Below are 18,783 nucleotides of genomic sequence, written 5' to 3'. Positions count from 1 at the left end.
CTACCATTGGAGCAAACAATTTTGAGCTGAAACATCAGCTAGTTTCTCTGATGTAGCAGAACTGCAAGTTTCATGGACTTCCATCTGAAGATCCTTTTCAGTTCTTAACTGAATTCTTGCAGATCTGTGATACTGTTAAGACTAATGGAGTAGATCCTGAAGTCTACAGGCTCATGCTTTTCCCTTTTGCTGTAAGAGACAGAGCTAGAATATGGTTGGACTCTCAACCCAAAGACAGCCTGAACTCTTGGGATAAGCTGGTCACGGCTTTCTTAGCCAAGTTCTTTCCTCCTCAAAAGCTGAGCAAGCTTAGAGCTGATGTTTAAACCTTCAGACAGAAAGAAGGTGAATCCCTCTATGAAACTTGGGAAAGATACAAGCAGCTGACCAAAAAGTGTCCTTCTGACATGCTTTCAGAATGGACCATCCTGGATATATTCTATGATGGTTTATCTGAGCTATTGGTAGCACAAATTGCGAATCACACTTTTCACAACTCGTACCACTAACCAGCAAGTGCACTGGGTCGTCCAAGTAATACCTTATGTGAGTAAGGGTCGAATCCCACGGAGATTGTTGGTTTGAAGCAATCTATGGTTATCTTGTAGATCTTAGTCAGGAAGTCAATTATGTTTATCAATTGAATTGTGAGTAACCAGTAGAGCATAAATTAAAAGTTACTTGTTGTGCAGTAATGGAGAATATGTTGGAGTTTTGGAGATGCTTTGTCTTCTGAATCTCTGCTTTCCTCTGTCTTCTGATTCATGCACGCACGTCCTCCTATGGCAAGCTGTGTGTTGGTGGATCACCATTGTCAATGGCTACCTTCCATCCTTCCAGTGAAAACTACGCTCACGCGCTCTGTCACAGCACGGCTAATTACCGGTTGGTTCTCGATCCGGTTGGAATAGGATTTACTATCCTTTTGCGTCTGTCACTAACGCCCAGCCTTCAAGAGTTTGAAGCTCGTCACAGTCATTCAATCCTTGAATCCTACTCGGAATACCACAGACAAGGTTTAGACTTTCCGAATTCTCATGAATGCCGCCATCAGTTCTAGCTTATACCACGGAGATTTTGATTAAGAGATCTCAGAGATACTCATTCAATCGGATGTAGAACGGAGGTGGTTGTCAGGCACACGTTCATGGTTTGAGGAAGGTGATGAATGTCACTGATCATCGCCTTCATCACAGTTAAGCGCAAATGAACATCTTAGATAGGAACAAGCGTGTTTGAATAGAAAACAGAAATACTTGCATTAATTCATCGAGACACAGCAGAGCTCCTCACCCCCAACAATGGGGTTTAGAGACTCATGCCGTCAGAGAATACAAAGTTTAGATCTGAAATGTCATGAGATACAGAATAAGTCTCTAAAAGTTGTTTAAATACTAAACTAGTAGCCTAGGGTTACAAAATATGAGTGGACTATGATGGATGATGCAGAGATCCACTTCTGGGGCCCACTTGGTGTGCTGGGGCCCACTTGGTGTGTGCTGGGGCTGAGACTTTAAGCAATTCACGTGCAGAGGCCAATTGTGGAGTTGAACGCCAGTTTTTGTGCCAGTTTGGGCGTTCAACTCCAGTTTTTGATCCTTTTCTGGCGCTGAACGCCAGAATTGGGCAGAGGACTGGCGTTGAACGCCAGTTTACGTCATCTATCCTTGTGCAAAGTATGGACTATTATATATTGATGGAAAGCCCTGGATGTCTACTTTCCAATGCAATTGGAAGCGTGCCATTTCGAGTTCTGTAGCTCCAGAAAATCCAATTTGAGTGCAGGGAGGTCAGAATCTAACAACATCAGCAGTCCTTTTTCAGCCTGAATCAGATTTTTGCTCAGCTCCTTCAATTTCAGCCAGAAAAATACCTGAAATTACAGAAAAACACACAACTCATAGTAAAGTCCAGAAATATGAATTTTTCCTAAAAACTACTAGAAATAGACTAAAAACTAACTAAAACATACTCAAAACTATATGAAATTATCTCCAAAAAGCGTATAAAATATCCGCTCATCACAACACCAAACTTAAACTGTTGCTTGTCCTCAAGCAACTAGACAAATAAAATAGAAGACTAATAGGTTGAGAAGCAATAATATCTCAGAGTTTTTGATTGAAGCTCAGATTCTAATTAGATGAGCGGGACTAGTAGCTTTTTGCTTCTGAACAGTTTTGGCATCTCACTTTATCCATTGAAGCTCAGAGTGATTGGCATCTATAGGAACTCAGAATTCAGATAGTGTTATTGATTCTCTTAGTTCAGTGTGATGATTCTTGAACACAGCTTCTTTATGAGTCTTGGCCGTGGCTCTAAGCACTTTGTTTTCCAGTATTACTACTGGATACATAAATGCCACAGACACATAACTGGGTGAACCTTTTCAGATTGTGACTCAGCTTTGCTAAAGTCCCCAATTAGAGGTGTCCAGAGTTCTTAAGCACACTCTTCTTTTTGCTTTGGACCTTGACTTTAACCGCTCAGTCTCAAGTTTTCACTTGACACCTGCACGCCACAAGCACATGGTTAGGGACAGCTTGGTTTAGCCGCTTAGACCAGGATTTCAGTCCTTTAGGCCCTCCTATCCACTGATGCTCAAAGCCTTGGGATCCTTTTTAATTGCCCTTGCCTTTTGGTTTTAAGGGTTATTGGCTTTTTTTGCTTGCTTTTGCTTTTTTTTTTTTCTGCAAGCTTTGTTCTTTGCTGCTTTTTCTTGCTTCAAGAATCATTTTTATGATTTTTCAGATTATCAATAACATGTTTCATGTTCATTATTCTTTCAAGAGCCAACATATTTAACAGTCTTAAACAACAAATTCAAAAGACATATGCACTGTTCAAGCATTCATTCAGAAGACAGAAAGCATTGCCACCACATTTAACCAATTAGAATTTGTTTTATTTAAACTCGAGATTTTATTGCTTCTTATTCAAAAGATCTACTATTTTATTCATGTTTAATGATGATGAGAAAAATAAACTATAGCTTAATTGGAGATAAAATCAAAATAGATACTAACTACTAATATATGACTCCTAAGGTAAAATTAAAATAAGAACAGTTATCACAGAGTTAAGGCTAAGATTAGAACTCAACAACCTTGAGGTTTGGGAAGTGGATGTTCCTCTAGTCTGTGAGGTGCTTGGTCCTTCAAGAGAGAATTTCTGGCGCTTCAGTTCCTTTAAATCACGCCCTTGCTCCTCTTGGAGTGGGTTGTTTTCCTTTAGGGGCCATGATCTTAGTGATCACGGATAAGCACACCAAACTTAGAGCTTTGCTTGTCCTCAAGCAAAAGAAAAAGAAGGAGATGGGTAGAAGGAGAACTCCTCCCCACCATCCTGGCGTTTGAACGCCCAAACACTGCCTGTTTTGGGCGTTCAACGCCCAAATGTTGCTCTCCTGGGCGTTCAACGCCCAGTTGTTGCCCTTTTCTGGTGTTGAACGCCAGATAGCTATCCTTACTGGCGTTCAGTGCCCACTGGATGCCCATTTTGGGCGCTGAACGCCCAAAATGGCCTTCGCTGGCGTTTTCTTGCCAGTAAGCTCCCTATCTCTGTTTTGTGTGTAGATTCCTTCTGTAACCCTGTAAACTTATGCAAATGATTCTTTACCTTAGTGTCAGTGAACTTTATATAAACAAATAAAAATAAAAATAGGGCAAAATGCTTAGAGGATTGTTGCCCCATGGCTGGGTTGCCTCCCAGCAAGCGCTTCTTTATTGTCTTTAGCTGGACCTTGCTGAGCTTTTAATCTAGCTTCAGCCTTGAGCATTCTTGCTCAGTGTTGCCTTCAAGATAATGCTTGATTCGCTGTCCATTGACAATGAACTTCTTATCAGAATCAATATCTTGAAGCTCCACATAACCATATGGTGACACACTTGTAATCACGTATGGTCCCCTCCACCGGGATTTCAGTTTCCCGGGGAAAAGCCTGAGTCTAGAGTTAAACAACAGGACCTTCTGTCCTGGTTCAAAGATTCTAGATGACAGCTTTCTGTCATGCCATTTTTTTGATTTTTCTTTATAAAGCTTGGCATTTTCGAAAGCTGTGAATCTGAATTCCTCTAGCTCATTTAGCTGGAGCAATCGTTTTTCTCCTGCTAATTTGGCATCTAAGTTTAGGAATCTGGTTGCCCAGTAGGCCTTATGTTCCAGTTCCACGGGCAAGTGGCAAGCCTTACCATACACGAGTTGGTATGGAGAGGTCCCTATAGGGGTCTTGAATGCTGTTCTGTAAGCCCACAGAGCATCATCCAAGCTCCTTGCCCAATCTTTTCTACGGGTATTTACTGTCCGTTCCAGGATTCTCTTTAATTCTCTGTTAGAGACTTCAGCTTGCCCGTTGGTTTGTGGATGATATGGAGTGGCCACTTTGTGGCGAATTCCATACCGAACCATGGCAGAGTAAAGCTGTTTATTGCAGAAGTGAGTGCCCCCATCGCTGATTAACACTCTAGGGACACCAAACCTGCTAAAGATATGTTTCTGGAGGAATTTCAGCACTGTTTTGGTATCATTGGAGGGTGTGGCGATAGCCTCAACCCATTTTGATACATAGTCAACTGCCACCAGAATATAAGTGTTTGAGTATGATGGTGGGAAAGGTCCCATGAAGTCAATTCCCCATACATCAAACAACTCTATTTCCAAGATCCCTTGTTGAGGCATGGCGTAACCATGAGGCAGGTTACCAGCTCTTTGGCAACTGTCACAATTACGTACAAACTCTCGGGAATCTTTATAGAGTGTGGGCCAATAGAAGCCACATTGGAGGACCTTGGTGGCTGTTCGCTCACCTCCGAAATGGCCTCCATATTGAGATCAGTGGCAATGCCATAGGATTCTCTGTGCTTCCTCTCTGGGGACACACCTACGAATAATTCCGTCTGCACATCTCTTAAAGAGATAGGGTTCATCCCACAAGTAGTACTTTGCATCAGTAATTAGTTTCTTTTTTTGTATTCTATTGTACTCCTTGGGTATGAACCTTGCAGCTTTATAGTTTGCAATATCGGCAAACCATGGTGCTTCCTGAATGGCAAATAGATGCTCATCAGGGAATGTCTCAGAGATCTCAAGGAAGGGGAGGGACGTCCCTTCCACTGGCTCTATCCGGGACAGATGATCAGCTACTTGGTTCTCTGTCCCTTTTCTGTCTCTTATTTCTATATCAAACTCTTGCAGAAGCAATACCCATCTGATGAGCCTGGGTTTTGAATCCTGCTTTGTGAGTAGATACTTAAGAGCAGCATGGTCAGTGTACACAATCACCTTTGATCCTACTAAGTAGGATCTGAACTTGTCAATGGCGTAAACCACTGCAAGTAATTCCTTTTCTGTGGTTGTGTAATTTTTCTGGGCATCATTTAAAACGCGATTGGCATAATAAATGACATGCAGAAGCTTGTCATGCCTCTGTCCCAGTACTGCACCAATGGCATGATCACTGGCATCACACATTAACTCAAATGGCAATGTCCAGTCTGGTGCAGAAATGACTGGTGCTGTGACCAGCTTAGCTTTCAGCGTTTCAAACGCCTGTAGGCATGCTGTGTCAAACACAAATGGCGTGTCAGCAGCTAGCAGATTGCTTAGAGGTTTTGCGATTTTTGAAAAATCCTTTATAAACCTCCTATAGAATCCTGCATGCCCCAGAAAGCTTCTGATTGCCTTAACATTGGCAGGTGGTGGTAATTTTTCAATTACCTCTATTTTTGCTTGATCTACCTCTATTCCCTTGTTTGAGATTTTATGCCCAAGAACAATTCCTTCAGTCACCATGAAGTGACACTTTTCCCAGTTTAAGACTAGGTTGGTTTCTTGGCATCTTTTCAGAACAAGTTTCAGGTGATCAAGACAGGAGCTGAATGAGTCTCCATATACTGAGAAGTCATCCATGAAGACTTCCAGAAATTTTTCCACCATATCAGAGAAAATAGAGAGCATGCATCTCTGGAAGGTTGCAGGTGCATTGCATAGCCCAAAGGGCATCCTTCTATAAGCAAACACTCCGGATGGACATGTGAATGCTGTTTTCTCTTGATCCTGGGGATCTACTGCAATCTGGTTATAGCCTGAGTAGCCATCCAAAAAGCAGTAATAATCATGACCTGCTAGTCTCTCTAGCATCTGGTCTATGAATGGTAAAGGAAAATGATCCTTTCTGGTGGCTGTATTGAGCCTTCTGTAGTCAATACACATGCGCCACCCTGTAACTGTTCTTGTGGGAACCAGTTCATTTTTTTCATTATGAATCACTGTCATGCCTCCCTTTTTTGGGACGACTTGAACAGGGCTCACCCAGGGGCTATCAGAAATGGGATAAATAATCCCAGCCTCTAGTAATTTGGTGACCTCTTTCTGCACCACTTCCTTCATGGCTGGATTTAGCCGCCGCTGTGGTTGAACCACTGGTTTGGCATTATCCTCCAGTAGGATTTTGTGCATGCATCTAGCTGGGCTTATGCCCTTAAGGTCACCTATGGACCACCCAAGAGCTGTCTTGTGTGTCCTTAGCACTTGAATAAGTGCTTCCTCTTCCTGTGAATTTAAAGCAGAGCTTATGATCACTGGAAAGGTGTCACCTTCTCCTAGAAATGCATATTTCAAGGATGGTGGCAGTGGCTTGAGCTCTGGTTTAGGAGGTTTTTCCTCTTTCAGAAGAAAGTTCAGAGGCTCTTTCATGTCCCCTGAATCCTCCAAATCAGGCTGAACATCTTTAAAGATGTCTTCCAACTCTGATTCGAGACTCTCAGCCATGTTGATCTCTTCTACCAAAGAGTCAATAAGGTCAACTTTCATGCAGTCTGTTGATGTGTCTGGATGCTGCATGGCTTTGACAGCGTTCAACTTGAACTCGTCATCGTTGACTCTCAGGGTTATTTCCCCCTGTTGGACGTCAATGAGGGATCGTCCAGTTGCTAGGAAGGGTCTTCCTAGAATGAGAGTGGCACTCTTGTGCTCCTCCATTTCCAGCACAACAAAGTCAGTGGGAAAGGCGAATGGCCCAACTCTGACAATCATGTCCTCAATCACGCCTGATGGGTATTTAGTGGAACCATCAGCAAGTTGGAGACATATCCGGGTTGGTTTAACTTCTTCAGTTAAGCCAAGCTTCCTGATAGTGGATGCAGGTATGAGGTTGATGCTTGCCCCAAGATCGCATAAGGCTGTCTTGGTGCAATCACCTTCCAATATGCATGGTATCAGAAAACTCCCAGGGTCTTTAAGCTTTTCAGGAAAGCTTTTCAGAATGACTGCACTGCATTCTTCAGTGAGGAGAACTCTTTCTGTTTCTCTCCACTCCTTTTTATGACTCAAGATCTCTTTCATGAACTTGGCATAAGAAGGTATTTGCTCAAGTGCCTCTGCAAATGGAATCTTTATTTCAAGAGTCCTTAAATAATCTGCAAAGCGAGCAAATTGCTTATCCTGCTCCTCTTTCCGGAGTTTTTGAGGATAAGGTATCTTGGCTTTATATTCCTCAACCTTAGTGGTTAAAGAAGCCTTTTTAGAGGGGTTGTTGTTAGCACTTGTGTGTGTCTGATCCCTCACTGGCAATTGAATGACAGAGTCAGAAGCTGGAGTGACGATAGACGCCAGCTCACTGTCTGTTCCTGGCGCCTGAACGCCAGAAATGTGCCCCTGTTGGGCGTTCAACGCCAGATTCTTGCCTGTTTCTGGCGTTGAACGCCAATCCTGCCTTGTTTCTGGCGCTGAACGCCAGTTTTGGGCATGGTCTGGGCGTTCAGCGCCAGCCTTCCACCCATTTTCTGGCGTTTTAGTGCCAGAATTATTTTTCCCTGGGCTCTTACTGTCCTCAAGGGAATCTTTGGTGGGTCGCTCATTTCTTGAATTTTTGATGCCTTGAGGTGGGGTATTTAATGTTTTCCCACTTCTTAATTGAACTGCTTGGCATTCTTCTGCTATTTGCTTTGATAGCTGCTGCTTTGTTTGCTTAAACTGTTCTTCCATATGTATATTAGCTATCCTTGTCTCCTGTAACCTGTCTTTGAATTCAGCTAGCTGCTTTGTTAGAAAATCTAATTGCTGATTGAATTCAGCAGCTTGTTTTACAGTACTGAATTCAGCAGTTACTGTTTTAACCTCTTCATTCATGGAAGGGTTGCTGCTTAGATACAGATGCTGATTCCTGGCAACTGTATCAATGAGCTCTTGAGCCTCTTCGATTGTCTTTCTCATATGGATAGATCCACTAGCTGAGTAATCTAAAGACATCTGAGCTCCTTCTGCAAGCCCATAGTAGAAGATGTCTAACTGAACCCACTCTGAAAACATTTCAGAGGGGCATTTTCGTAGCATCTCTCTGTATCTCTCCCAGGCATCATAAAGAGATTCATTATCTCCTTGTTTAAAGCCTTGGATGTCCAGCCTTAGCTGTGTCATCCTTTTTGGAGGGAAATATTGATTTAGGAATTTTTCAGTCAGCTGTTTCCATGTTCTTATGCTGGCCTTAGGTTGGTTATTTAACCACCTCTTAGCTTGATCTTTTACAGCAAATGGAAACAGTAATAGTCTGTAGACATCCTGATCTATTTCCTTATCATGTACTGTGTCAGCAATCTGTAGAAACTGTGCCAGAAACTCTGTAGGTTCTTCCTGTGGAAGACCGGAATACTGGCAACTTTGCTGCACGATGATAATGAGCTGAGGATTCAACTCAAAGCTACTAACTCCAATGGAGGGTATGCATATGCTACTCCCATATGAAGCAGTAGAGGGGTTAGAATATGACCCCAGAGTCCTCCTGGACTGTTTATTTCCACTTATGTCCATGATGGATCTCTATGGATATAACTTGGACTGATTTACCTTTTTATTTATTTTATTTTATAAGAAGTAAATACTTAAATAAAATAAAATAACTAAAAAGAATTTGAATTTTGAAATTTTTTTTTTCGTAAAAAAAATTAAAATTAATTAGTTAAAAAAAAAACAGAAATTTTTGAAAAAGAGGGAGGATATTTTCGAAAATTAGAGAGAGAGAGTTAGTTAGGTAGTTTTGAAAAAGTTAAGAAACAAACAAAAAGTTAGTTAGTTAGTTGAAACAAATTTTGAAAAGATAAGAGGTTAGGAAGTTAGAAGAGATATTTTGAAAAGATATTTTTGAATTTAGTGAGGAGAGAGAAAAATAATAAGATAGTACAAGATTTAAAATTTTTAGATCTAATGCTCCTTGTTTTCGAAAAATTTGGAGGGAAAACACCAAGGAACCCCAAACTTAAAAATTTTAAGATCAAGACACAAGGAAAACTCAAGAACACTTTGAAGACTCACAAGAACACAAGAACATGAAGGAAGAACACCAAACTTAAAATTTTTAGAAAACCAAACCAAAATTTTCGAAAATCAAAGGGGAATCAACAAGAAAACACCAAACTTAAAGTTTGGCACAAGATTTAATAGAAAAAAAATATTTTTGAAAAAGAAGGTTTTGAAAAGAGTATAAAAGAGTCTAACCCAATCAAATTAATGTTCTAGCCAAATGAGTTATGGGACCTTCAAAAATTTTAAGAAAGATTATTTTTGAAAACACCAAACTTAAAGTTTGGCACAGGATTTAATAGAAAAATTATTTTTGAAAAAGGTTTTTTTTTTTAAAAAATATGATAGCCAATTATCATGAACATAAACACCACGTTCTAAATAACTGAGCTATAAATTTAAAGTGTTTTAACAAGGGATAAATAATAAAAGACTCTAAACAAAAAAAAGAGAAAATTTTTCCTAATCTAAGCAACAAAATAATCCGTCAGTTGTTCAAACACGAACAATCCCCGGCAACGGTGCCAAAAACTTGGTAGCACAAATTGCGAATCACACTTTTCACAACTCGTACCACTAACCAGCAAGTGCACTGGGTCGTCCAAGTAATACCTTATGTGAGTAAGGGTCGAATCCCACGGAGATTGTTGGTTTGAAGCAATCTATGGTTATCTTGTAGATCTTAGTCAGGAAGTCAATTATGTTTATCAATTGAATTGTGAGTAACCAGTAGAGCATAAATTAAAAGTTACTTGTTGTGCAGTAATGGAGAATATGTTGGAGTTTTGGAGATGCTTTGTCTTCTGAATCTCTGCTTTCCTCTGTCTTCTGATTCATGCACGCACGTCCTCCTATGGCAAGCTGTGTGTTGGTGGATCACCGTTGTCAATGGCTACCTTCCATCCTTCCAGTGAAAACTACGCTCACGCGCTCTGTCACAGCACGGCTAATCACTGGTTGGTTCTCGATCCGGTTGGAATAGGATTTACTATCCTTTTGCGTCTGTCACTAACGCCCAGCCTTCAAGAGTTTGAAGCTCGTCACAGTCATTCAATCCTTGAATCCTACTCGGAATACCACAGACAAGGTTTAGACTTTCCGGATTCTCATGAATGCCGCCATCAGTTCTAGCTTATACCACGGAGATTCTGATTAAGAGATCTCAGAGATACTCATTCAATCGGATGTAGAACGGAGGTGGTTGTCAGGCACACGTTCATGGTTTGAGGAAGGTGATGAATGTCACTGATCATCGCCTTCATCACAGTTAAGCGCAAATGAACATCTTAGATAGGAACAAGCGTGTTTGAATAGAAAACAGAAATACTTGCATTAATTCATCGAGACACAGCAGAGCTCCTCACCCCCAACAATGGGGTTTAGAGACTCATGCCATCAGAGAATACAAAGTTTAGATCTGAAATGTCATGAGATACAGAATAAGTCTCTAAAAGTTGTTTAAATACTAAACTAGTAGCCTAGGGTTACAAAATATGAGTGGACTATGATGGATGATGCAGAGATCCACTTCTGGGGCCCACTTGGTGTGCTGGGGCCCACTTGGTGTGTGCTGGGGCTGAGACTTTAAGCAATTCACGTGCAGAGGCCAATTGTGGAGTTGAACGCCAGTTTTTGTGCCAGTTTGGGCGTTCAACTCCAGTTTTTTATCCTTTTCTGGCGCTGAACGCCAGAATTGGGCAGAGGACTGGCGTTGAACGCCAGTTTACGTCATCTATCCTTGTGCAAAGTATGGACTATTATATATCGCTGGAAAGCCCTGGATGTCTACTTTCCAATGCAATTTGAAGCGTGCCATTTCGAGTTCTGTAGCTCCAGAAAATCTAATTTGAGTGCAGGGAGGTCAGAATCTAACAGCATCAGCAGTCCTTTTTCAGCCTGAATCAGATTTTTGCTTAGCTCCTTCAATTTCAGCCAGAAAAATACCTGAAATTACAGAAAAACACACAACTCATAGTAAAGTCCAGAAATATGAATTTTTCCTAAAAACTACTAGAAATAGACTAAAAACTAACTAAAACATACTCAAAACTATATGAAATTATCCCCAAAAAGCGTATAAAATATCCGCTCATCAGCTATCAAAGATGTCATTGGATACTTCTGCAGGTGGATCCATTCACCTAAAGAAAACGCCTGCAGAAGCTCAAGAACTCATTGACATGGTTGCTAATAAACAGTTCATGTACACTTCTGAGAGGAATCCTATGAATAATGGGACGCCTATGAAGAAGGGAGTTCTTGAAATTGATACTCTGAATGCCATATTGGCTCAGAATAAAATATTGACTCAGCAAGTCAATATGATTTCTCAGAGTCTGAATGGAATGCAAGCTGCATCCAACAGTACTCAAGAGGCATCTTCTGAGGAAGAAGCTTATGATCCTGAGAACCCTGCAATAGCAGAGTTAAAATACATGGGTGAACCATATGGAAACACCTACAATCCATCATGGAGAAATCACCCAAATCTCTCATGGAAGGATCAAAAGCCTCAACAAGGCTTTAATAATGGTGGAAGAAACAGGTTTAGCAATAGCAAGCCTTTTCCATCATCCACTCAGCAACAGACAGAGAATTCTGAGCAGAATCCATCTAGCTTAGCAAATTTAGTCTCTGATCTATCTAAGGCCACTGTGAGTTTCATGAATGAAACAAGGTCTTCCATTAGAAATTTGGAAGCACAAGTGGGCCAGCTGAGTAAAAGGATCACTGAAATCCCTCCTAGTACTCTCCCAAGCAATACAGAAGAGAATCCAAAAGGAGAGTGCAAGGCCATTGAATTAATTACCATGGCCGAACCCACAAGAGAGGAGAAGGACGTGAATCCCAAGGAGGAAGACCTCCTGGGACGTCCAGTGATCAATAAGGAGCTTCCTTCTGAGGAACCTAAGAAATCTAAAACTCATCTAGAGACCATAGAGATTCCATTGAACCTCCTTATGCCATTCATGAGCTCTGATGAGTATTCCTCTTCTGAAGAAAATGAGGATGTTACTGAAGAGCAAGCTGCCAAGTTCCTTGGTGCAATCATGAAGCTAAATGCCAAATTATTTGGTATTGAGACTTGGGAAGATGAACTTCCCTTGTTCACCAATAAACTAAGTGATCTGGATCAACTGACATTGCCTCAGAAGAGACAGGATCCTGGAAAGTTCATAATACCTTGTACCATAGGCACCATGATCTTTAAGGCTCTGTGTGACCTTGGTTCAGGGATAAACCTCATGCCCCTCTCTGTAATAGAGAAACTGGGAATCTATGGGGTGGAAGCTGCTAAAATCTCATTAGAGATGGCAGACAATTCAAGAAAACAGGCTTATGGACAAGTAGAGGACGTGTTAGTGAAGGTTGAAGGCCTTTACATCCCTACTGATTTCATAGTCTTGGATACTGGAAAGGAAGAGGATGAATCCATCATCCTAGGAAGACCTTTCCTAGCCACAGCAAGAGCTGTGATTGATGTGGACAGAGGAGAATTGATCCTTCAAATAAATGAGGACAACCTTGTGTTTACAACTCAAGGATCTCTCTCTGCATCCATGGAGAGGAAGCAGAAAAAGCTTCTCTCGAAGCAGAGTCAACCAAAGCCCCCACAGTCAAACTCTAAGTTTGGTGTTGGAAGGCCACAACCAAACTCTAAGTTTGGTATTGGGAGGTCTCAACAAAGCTCTGGACATCTGTGAGGCTCCATGAGAGCCCACTGTCAAGCTATTGACATTAAAGAAGCGCTTGTTGGGAGGCAACCCAATGTTTATTTATCTAATTTTGTTTTTTTTTTCATGTTTTCTTAGGTTCATGATCATGTGGAGTCACAAAATAAACGAAAAATTTAGAAACAGAATCAAAAACAGCGGAAGAAAAATCACACCCTGGAGGAAGCACCAGTCTGGCGTTCAACGCCAGAACAGAGCATGGTTCTGGCGCTGAACGCCCAAAATGGGCAGTATCTGGGCGCTGAACGCCCAAAATGGGCAGCATCTGGGCGCTGAATGCCAGAATTGCACCCTGGAGAAGAGCTGGCGCTGAACGCCCAGAACAAGCATGGTTCTGGCGTTCAACGCAAGAAATGGGCAACAAATGGGCGTTGAACGCCCAAAATGGGCACCAACCTGGCGCTGAACGCCCAGAGTTGTGTGCAAGGGCATTTTACATGCCTAATTTGGTGCAAGGTTGTAATTCCTTGAACACCTCAGGATCTGTGGACCCCACAGGATCATCTCTGGATCTGTGGACCCCACAGGATCATCTCAGGATCTGTGAATCTTACAGAATCTCCACCCACCTCACCCTCTCTCTCTCCATTCATAGTCATCCCTTCTGTTTTCCATTCACCACTCACATCCATACATCCCTATATCTCCTCCATATCTTCTTCTTCCTCATCTATTCTTTCTTCTCTTGCTCGAGGGCGAGCAATATTCTAAGTTTGGTGTGGTAAAAGCATAAGCTTTTTGTTTTTCCATTACCATTAATGGCACCTAAGGCCAGAGAAACCTCAAGAAAGAGGAAAGGGAAGACAAATGCTTCCACCTCTGAGCCATGGGAGATGGAAAGATTCATCTCATAAGCCCATCACTAAGAAAAGGATGGAGCAAACAAGAGAGCACATTCATGAATCTCAACAGGCACATGAAGAAGCTCATCATCAAGAAATCCCTGAGATACATCAAGGGATGCACTTGCCTCCACAGAATTTTTGGGAGCAAATCAACACCTCCCTAGGAGAATTAAGTTCCAACATGGGACAATTAAGGGTGGAACATCAAGAACACTCCATCATCCTTCATGAAATTAGAGAAGATCAAAAAGCAATGAGGGAGGAGCAACAAAGACAAGGAAGAGACATAGAAGAGCTCAAGGACATTATTGGTTCCTCAAGAAAGAAACGCACCCATCACTAAGGTGGACTCATTCCTTGTTCTTACTTTCTTTGTTTTTCGTTTTCTATGTTAAGTGCTTATCTATGTTTGTGTCTTCATTACATGATCATTAGTATTTAGTAACATTGTCTTAAAGTTATGAATGTCCCATGAATCCATCATCTCTCTTAAATGAAAAATGTTTTAATTCAAAAGAACAAGAAGTACATGAGTTTCGAATTTATCCTTGAACTTAGTTTAATTATATTGATGTGGTGATAATGCTTCTTGTTTTCTGAATGAATGCTTGAACAGTGCATATGTCTTTTGAAGTTGTTGTTTAAGAATGTTAAATATGTTGGCTCTTGAAAGAATGATGACAAGGAGACATGTTATTTGATAATCTGAAAAATCATAAAAATGATTCTTGAAGCAAGAAAAAGCAGTAAAGAACAAAGCTTGCAGAAAAAAAAATAGAAAGAAAAAGAAAAAGCAAGCAGAAAAAGCCAAAAGCTCTTAAAACCAAGAGGCAAGAGCAAAAAGCCAATAACCCTTAAAACCAAAAGGCAAGGGTAAATAAAAAGGATCCCAAGGCTTTGAGCATTAGTGGATAGGAGGGCCTAAAGGAATAAAATCCTGGCCTAAGCGGCTAAACCAAGCTGTCCCTAACCATGTGCTTGTGGCGTGAAGGTGTCAAGTGAAAACTTGAGACTGAGCGGTTAAAGTCAAGGTCCAAAGCAAAAAAAAGAGAGTGTGCTTAAGAACCCTGGACACCTCTAATTGGGGACTTTAGCAAAGCTGAGTCACAATCTGAAAAGGTTCACCCAATTATGTGTCTGTGGCATTTATGTATCCGGTGGTAATACTGGAAAACAAAGTGCTTAGGGCCACGGCCAAGACTCATAAAGAAGCTGTGTTCAAGAATCATCATACTGAACTAGGAGAATCAATAACACTATTTGAACTCTGAGTTCCTATAGATGCCAATCATTCTGAACCTCAATGGATAAAGTGAGATGCCAAAACTATTCAAGAGGCAAAAAGCTACAAGTTCCGCTCATCTGATTGAAGCTATGTTTCATTGATAGTTTGGAATTTATAGTATATTCTCTTCTTTTTATCCTATTTGATTTTCAGTTGCTTGGGGACAAGCAACAATTTAAGTTTGGTGTTGCGATGAGTAGATAATTTATACGCTTTTTGGCATTATTTTTAGTATGTTTTTAGTAGAATCTAGTTACTTTTAGGGATGTTTTCATTAGTTTTTATGTTAAATTCACATTTCTGGACTTTACTATGAGTTTGTGTGTTTTTCTGTGATTTCAGGTATTTTCTGGCTGAAATTGAGGGACTTGAGCAAAAATCAGATTCAGAGGTTGAAGAAGGACTGCTGATGCTGTTGGATTCTGACCTCCCTGCACTCAAAATAGATTTTCTGGAGCTAAAGAACTCAAAATGGCGCGCTTTCAATTGCATGGGAAAGTAGACATCCAGGGCTTTCCAGCAATATATAATAGTCCATACTTTGCCTGAGTTTAGACGACGCAAACTGGCGTTCAACGCCAGCTCTCTGCCCAATTCTGGCATCCAGCGCCAGAAACAAGTTGCAAAGTGGAGTTCAACGCCCAAACTGGCACAAAAGCTGGCGTTCAACTCCAAGAATGACCTCTCCACGTGTAGACTTCAAGCTCAGCCCAAGCACACACCAAGCGGGCCCCGGAAGTGGATTTATGCATCAATTATTTACTTCTGTAAACCCTAGTAGCTAGTTTATTATAAATAGGACCTTTTACTATTGTATTAGACATCCTGGATTGTATTTTTGATCCTGTGATCAAGTCTTGGTTACTCCGGTTCCCCTCTGGGGCCGAGACCAATGAACTCCATTATCACTTATGTATTTTCAATGGTAGAGTTTCTACACTCCATATATTAAGGTGTGGAGCTCTGCTGTTCCTCAAAGATTAATGCAAAGTACTACTGTTTTTCTATTCAATTCAACTTGTTCCGCTTCTAAGATATTCATTCGTACTTCAACCTGAATGTGATGAACGTGACAATCATCATCATTCCTTATGAACGCGTGCCTGACAACCACTTCCGTTCTACTTTAGATTGAATGAGTATCTCTTAGATCTCTTAATCATAATCTTCGTGGTGTAAGCTAGATTGATGGCGGCATTCATGAGAATCCGGAAAGTCTAAACCTTGTCTGTGGTATTCCGAGTAGGATTCAAGGATTGAATGACTGTGACGAGCTTCAAACTCGCGAGTGCTGGGCGTAGTGACAGACGCAAAAGGAGGGTGAATCCTATTCCAGCATGATCGAGAACCTCAGATGATTAGCCGTGCTGTGACAGAGCATTTGGACCATTTTCACAAGAGGATGGGATGTAGCCATTGACAACGGTAATGCCCTTACATAAAGCCAGCCATGGAAAGGAGTAAGACTGATTGGGTGAAGACAGCAAGAAAGCAGAGATTCAGAGGGACGAAAGCATCTCTATACGCTTATCTGAAATTCTCACCAATGAATTACATAAGTGTTTCTATCCTTATTTTATGTTTACTTATTATTTAATTTCGAAAACTCCATAACCAATTTATATCCGCCTGACTGAGATTTACAAGGTGACCATAGCTTGCTTCATACCAACAATCTCCGTGGGATCGACCCTTACTCACGTAAGGTTTATTACTTGGACGACCCAGTGCACTTGCTGGTTAGTTATGCGAAGTTGTGAAGATATGTTTAGACCATGGTTCTGTGCATCCGTTTTTGGTGCCATCGCCAGGGAATCAATTTCGAACAATAATTCACAACCCGAGTAACAATTTCGCATATCATAATGCAAGGAGAATGCTTGGTGACTTTACTGCACCTAATTCCAATTTACATGGAAGAAGCATCTCCATTCCTGCCATTGGAGCAAACAACTTTGAGCTGAAACCTCAGCTAGTTTCTCTGATGCAGCAGAACTGCAAGTTTCATGGACTTCCATCCGAAGATCCTTTTCAGTTCTTAACTGAATTCTTGCAGATATGTGATACTGTTAAGACTAATGGAGTAGATCCTGAAGTCTACAGGCTCATGTTTTTCCCATTTTCTGTAAGAGATAGAGCTAGAATCTGGTTGGATTCTCAACCTAAGGATAGTCTGAACTCTTGGGATAAGCTGGTCACTGCTTTCTTAGCCAAGTTCTTTCCTCCTCAAAAGCTGAGCAAGCTTAGAGTGGATGTTCAAACCTTCAAACAAAAAGATGGTGAATCCCTCTATGAAGCTTGGAAAAGATACAAGCAGCTGACCAAAAAGTGTCCTTCTGGCATGCTTTCAGAATGGACCATCCTGGATATATTCTATGATGGTTTATCTGAGCTATCAAAGATGTCATTGGATACTTCTGCAGGTGGATCCATTCACCTAAAGAAAACGCCTGCAGAAGCTCAAGAACTCATTGACATGGTTGCTAATAACCAGTTCATGTATACTTCTGAGAGGAATCCTGTGAATAATGGGACACCTATGAAGAAGGGAGTTCTTGAAATTGATACTCTGAATGCCATATTAGCTCAGAACAAAATATTGACTCAGCAAGTCAATATGATTTCTCAGAGTCTGAATGGAATGCAAGCTGCATCTAACAGTACTCAAGAGGCATCTTCTGAAGAAGAAGCTTATGATCCTGAGAACCCTGCAATAGCAGAGGTAAATTACTTAGGTGAACCTTATGGAAATACCTATAATCCATCATGGAGAAATCATCCAAATCTCTCATGGAAGGATCAACAAAAGCCTCAACAAGGCTTTAATAATGGTGGAAGATACAGGTTTAACAATAGTAAACCTTTTCCATCATCCGCTCAGCAACTGACAGAGAACTCTAAACAAAATACTTCTAATCTAGCAAACTTAGTCTCTGATCTATCTAAGGCCACTGTGAGTTTCATGAATGAAACAAGATCCTCCATTAGAAATTTGGAAGCACAATTGGGCCAGCTGAGTAAAAGAATCACTGAAATCCCTCCTAGTACTCTCCCAAGTAATACAGAAGAAAATCCAAAAGGAGAGTGCAAGGTCATTGAATTGATCACCATGGCCGAACCTGTAAAGGAAGGAGAGGACGTGAATCCCAGTAAGGAAGACCTCCTGGGACGTCCAGTGATCAATAAGGAGTTTCCCTCTGAGGAACCAAAAGAATCTGAGGCTCAACTAGAGACCATAGAGATTCCATTAAACCTCCTCATGCCATTCATGAGCTCTGATGAGTATTCCTCTTCTGAAGAGAATGAGGATGTCACTGAGGAGCAAGTCACCAAGTACCTTGGTGCAATCATGAAGCTGAATGCCAAATTATTTGGCATTGAAACTTGGGAAGATGAACCTCCCTTGTTCACCAATGAACTAAGTGATCTGGATCAACTGAGATTGCCTCAGAAGAAACAGGATCCTGGAAAGTTCATAATACCTTGTACCATAGGCACCATGATCTTTAAGGCTCTATGTGACCTTGGGTCAGGGATAAACCTCATGCCCCTCTCTGTAATAGAGAAACTGGGAATCTTTGGGGTGCAAGCCACTAAAATCTCATTAGAGATGGCAGACAATTCA

General features: G+C 41.2%; 2 non-coding genes across 2 annotated transcripts; both read right to left on the bottom strand.

The window, feature by feature from the left end:
* Window positions 1–305: 305 nt before the first annotated feature.
* On the bottom strand, window positions 306–413 carry LOC112724974 (small nucleolar RNA R71). The gene has a single exon (XR_003164110.1). It is a non-coding gene; the product is annotated as a small nucleolar RNA R71 (small nucleolar RNA).
* Window positions 414–17,397: 16,984 nt separating this feature from the next.
* On the bottom strand, window positions 17,398–17,501 carry LOC112724936 (small nucleolar RNA R71). Its single transcript, XR_003164075.1, has one exon. It is a non-coding gene; the product is annotated as a small nucleolar RNA R71 (small nucleolar RNA).
* Between the last annotated feature and the right edge of the window lie 1,282 nt (window positions 17,502–18,783).

Source organism: Arachis hypogaea, chromosome 11 (genome assembly GCF_003086295.3).
Source record: "Arachis hypogaea cultivar Tifrunner chromosome 11, arahy.Tifrunner.gnm2.J5K5, whole genome shotgun sequence".
NCBI classification, from domain to species: Eukaryota; Viridiplantae; Streptophyta; class Magnoliopsida; order Fabales; family Fabaceae; genus Arachis; species Arachis hypogaea.
This window is presented reverse-complemented; position numbering and strand designations above follow the sequence as displayed.